At 38.2% G+C, this 5,034-nt stretch overlaps 1 pseudogene; it reads left to right on the forward strand.

The window, feature by feature from the left end:
- Window positions 1–1,140: 1,140 nt before the first annotated feature.
- Window positions 1,141–1,554, forward strand: LOC109433840 (2-iminobutanoate/2-iminopropanoate deaminase pseudogene; annotated as a pseudogene).
- Window positions 1,555–5,034: the final 3,480 nt, after the last annotated feature.

Below are 5,034 nucleotides of genomic sequence, written 5' to 3' on the forward strand. Positions count from 1 at the left end.
GACAGAGATTTTAAAATCAAAGATTCCATGCGGAGTGTAGAATCACAGTATTTGGTAGTGGAATTTGACAACTGTTTAGGATAATCTGGGCTAATGGGCTATCACAGGACCTACAGACAGGATAGAGGGAAGAATGTAGAGACTAAAAAAAATAGATCTCCTATGAACATTGGTAAATAAAGAAAAGACATGCTACCATTTTAAAGTGAATGTTTGGAAAGTAAAATAGATAAGCAGGGTAATTGTCATAGAAACTGAAACAAAGACTTTCCCCCCACCCCCCCCACCCCCCAAAAGAAGGAAGGAAAGAAGGAAGAAAAAGAAGAAAGAAAGCCAACAGTTGTCCCTCAAATTATGACTTCCAGATAAAGATGATGTCAAATTGTTATTCTAAATCTTGTGGAAAATTTGTCTGAAATGTTCTGGTCTGTAGCTTAACAAATACAAGGTGTGAGCAGAAAATACGGTGAATGTTTAAATTTAAAAAATTTATTACGGTAAAGGACACATTGCCATTAATCTCCCTCAGAATACTCCCCCTCACTTTGAACACACTTCTCCCATCCTTCTTGTCATTTTCTGAAGCAGTTCTGGAAGTCCTCATTCACGAGTGTCTTTAGTTGCGCTGTCATGGCTGCCTCGATGTCCTGAATTGATTCAAAATGTTTACCTTTCATGGTAATTTTGACTATGGGGAAGAGCAAAAAGTTGCACAGTGCCAGATCCAGTGAATAAGGTGGATGAGGACACACTCTAATGTTTTTATTTGACAGAAATTGCCGTACCAGAACGGAGCCTTTCCGTTGTGATCACAAAATACAGTGAATGCTGCTGCCGAGTGCTATCTACAGACAGGCAGGGATCTTCAACACGGGAGGCAGCACAATGAACCTTAGTAACAGCATGTGACAAGTTTCCACCTGTTTGGTGCAGTTGGTCGGGTGTGAGCTATTGTTGAGAGAAGGTGTATTTTAAAGTGTGCCATAAATCATCATCATGACAACGCTCCATGTCACACATCACTTCTGGTATTCGATAATTTCTGTCAAATAAAAAAAATTACGGTGTGGGAGTAGTCATGAGCAGGGTTCGTGTACTGGATTGTTCTTTCAGAGGGGCCTCAAAGGGAAAAGATTATCTATGTCATCCTTGATCAGAAGGGTGACCAGCAATGTGAAAGCCCCACGGACCATTGATCCTTGCAGTCAAGCTGTGTTAGTCATAGGGATCATTTACATTTCAGGCCAGCTAGACATGGACACTTCAAGTGGACAGCTTGTGCCAGGACAGATAGCAGAGGAAGCTAAACAAGCTCTTACAAACATGGGTGAAATTCTGAAAGCTGCAGGCTGTGACTTCACTAATGTGGTAAGAACAACTGTCTTGCCGGCTGACATAAATGACTTCGGTATTGTCAATGAAATCTACCAACAGCATTTCAAGAGTAATTTTCCTGTGAGAGCTGCTTACCAGGTTGCTGCTTTGCCCAAAGGGGGCTGTGTTGAGATTGAAGCAGTAGTTGTCCAAGGCCCTTTTACAATAGCATCACTCTAAGGGGGCCTGGGGTTATTTAGTCTGGAATATTAATAATGTTTTTAAATGAACATCTTAATTTTCATAATCAATGTTGGAAAGTGTAAGACTCACTAAAATATCTGAAGTATTATGGAAACACCATATAATAAGGGGAATTGAATATAAATTAAAGATTAGATGATGAATCCAGTTACTGATGTTATGAAGTACACTTATGCACACTCATATTACTGGATGTGAGAAAAGAACACCCTTTCATTGCATAGTTACTCTAATAAATAAAAGTAAAGGGAAATAATACGCAGGATAAAGGAGTTACTATTCCTGAAAAATAATAAAAGGTACACCTAATTTAGTTAAATCCTATTAATTTAATGGTGTGAAATATTTAGTTCTCATGTCAGACACATGATTCTGCTTTTACTTGAGTAAAATTAAAGATTTAAGTTTGAATGGTAGAGATAAAGGAGAAAAAAGTGGATTAAAATTTTATATAGTTAATTTTTTCTAATGGAAATAAAATAGATAAGCAGATAAAAAAACAAAAACACATTACAGTGCGTCCTTATCCACCTTATTCATCATTTGGCGCTTCTTGCTCTTCCCCAAAGTCAAAATGATTCAGGACATTGAGGCAGCCATGACAGCACAACTAAAGACACTCACGAAAGGAGGACTTCCAGAACTGCTTCAGAAAGTGGCAAGAATGATGGGATAAGTGTGTTCAAAGTGAGAGGGAGTATTTTCAGGGGGAGTAATGGCAATGTGTCTTTTACTATAATAATTTTTTAAATTTAAACATTCACTGTATTGTTTCATCACACCTCATATATTATCAATCTGGAAAAACTCTTACTGAGGCAGTTTGCAAAAGTTTTATATTGCTAAATATTCATTAAGGCAATTTCACTGAACTTCTGTAGGTGAACTTTTTTGTTATTCGATGGCATAAGTAATGACTTCAGATATCAAAGGAGGGATGTTTCAATTTCCTGAGAGTCAAATGGAAAGTTAACTATGTTTAAATGAGGGAAGAAGTTTCAGCTGCCTAAGCCAAGACGTCTGCAGACTTGGTTCTTTCTTTTTGCTCTTCTGTTACATAAAGAAAGAGCAGGAGTTGCTGGGAGCTGGGTGCCAGTGTCTCTGCAGCCCTAGTAGAAATGCTGAGACTGAGAGAATAAGGAGCTAATGTGGCAGCTTAAAGTTGAGGAGCAAGTTAGGAGTCAGAGCAGGAAGACACATTTGGAGGAAGCATAACTTAAGAGCTACGGCAGAAAGCAGGACAGCGATGAAAGAGATGACAAACATCATCTACCAAAACAGACAGTAGATCACAAGTTCAGGGCAGGTAAGAGACTTGTAGCAATAGATGATTCAGTTGTCACAGGACATCCTGATCCTAAGTCAAGTTTCTGATCCAGCCAGAGGACTCTACATTGTGCTGATTCGAGGAAGAGCTCAAGTGCTGACAGACCTTCCCTCAGAATATAATTTGAGCATTATGAGGTGGCCATTGTAAATAGAGAAAATATTTCCTAAACTTTATGCTGTGGCAGATAATGTACCAGGCACTCTGAAAAGAAAGCATGATAGGAAAACAAACTCTTCTTGAACTTAGAAAGCCGGGGTCTAGTCCTGTATCTGCAACTCAATAGCTGTGTCCCTTAGAGAAGATGAGCTCTCTGAATTGCAGTTGTCCAATTTACAAAATGAGGATATTAATATATTATACCCACATAATATACTGTAAAGTAGTGTAGGCTGAAATGTTTTATATTAACATGCTTTAAATGGTAGTGTAAATGCCCACGCTCTGGATTTTAGTGAACAGAGGCTTAATTTATTTGATATACATTTTTATTCAAGCTGTGTCTAATTGTTTAATCCAATTTAAATGAAGGAAAAATGTATTGTGTGGGGGATGTTGTCAAGTGTAAGGACAAGGTCCAAAGGTTTGGGATCAAAGATTCTAATTCTGTCACTAAATTTAAAGGTGTAGCCTTAAGCAAGTTCTTTAAATTCTGAGATTCAATTTTCTTCATCTGAAAATAAGGATACTTATAAACATTTTATGTACTTTGAAGGATTGTTGGTGGGCTTTTCCAATGATGGGTTTACTAAAGAGTTATTACCATGGTGCTACCCACCCATCCATGGCGGAATAATGTTCTATTTGAATTTTCCCAAACATAGGTAGGTGATCTATTGGCAGAGTATTGAGGGCTTCAGCAGCAGCAAATATTACAATTACATGTTTAGGTATAAATAGTAGTGGTCGACTTAGCTCTCCCTTGGCTGAGAATATGCTCTATTCCTCTCTGAGATTCCTCTGAGATGTCATTCTGCTGCAGGAAAATCCAAGTCCTAAATTGAAGTGTGCTTTTGGATAAGCTCTTAATTTTTACTTTATTAAAATCTAACCCCTATATATTGAATCATGTCTCATAACTTCTCACAGAGTGGAATTTCTGAAAACCATATACTTTCTAGCATCAGCCTAGGATATACCCTGCCCTTGATCTAAATAAATGAAAAATAGAACCAAAGTCAGGAGGAGGGCTCTTGCTTTTGTAGAGTTTAGGGTATCCAATTCCAATTTATTTGCTCATTCATTATTAACTTCCCTCGCTTATTATTTGGTTTCCTGAAGAGATTCCTAGGGTTGTGCTAGCTCATTCCCTGAAGGTTTACATTCTCTCCTTCGGTTGAGTGCACTTCTATTTCTTTAGCAGCATCTCTTTTGTTTCATATGGGCCTCCGATGATATTTCCAACTCTTTTTTGATCTCTTGCATTTTTAAAGGAAAGAAACGCTGCGCTAAAGCTAAAGAGACTTTGAAGCAGCAGAGCATATATAATTTATGTTGAGGAGGGGTTGGTGAAATCATCTCTGGGACCAATAGATTTTAATGTGTTTGAAAAGCTTAGATTTTTAGAACACAACTGCATAAATGTTCTTTCAGATTTGTAAGCTTGATCAGTTTGCTTAGATATTTTTAGACAGGAAAATTTTATGAAAGTCTTTTATTTCAAAAACGCCAAAACAAAATAGAAAGCATCTTACTTTGACTTTTTTGTCTCCTTTAGTAGAGATCAGAGAGGCAGATGTAGTGTGGACAGGACTTCTTGTATTTCTTGGCAGGGCCTGTGCCCAATCCCACATCTATACCTTCCTACATCAGGACTCTCAACAGAAAAAGGTGGTACAGAAACAGCTAACGTGCTTTCTCACATTGCTGGACCTGTGGCTCCAGTAGAAATGACACAGCAGTGCTAGTGAGGATTATTGAGGAATTCTTCTTGAATAGAAGCTAAACTCTGTGCGTGTGTGTGTGTGTGTGTGTGTGTGTGTGTGTGTGTGTGTGTGAAGTGGATGGGAAGCTAAGCATTTGCTCTCAGAGGTCATCTGCACTGAAGATATAAGAGGTGAGATGGGGAAGGCACAAACAATTATTGAGCACCTAAGAGTAGGGCACTCTGTTTTCCACGCACAATTTCA

The sequence above is a fragment of the Rhinolophus sinicus genome, chromosome 4 (genome assembly GCF_057876585.1).
Source record: "Rhinolophus sinicus isolate RSI-liver-muscle chromosome 4, RSI-T2T, whole genome shotgun sequence".
Taxonomy (NCBI): Eukaryota; Metazoa; Chordata; class Mammalia; order Chiroptera; family Rhinolophidae; genus Rhinolophus; species Rhinolophus sinicus.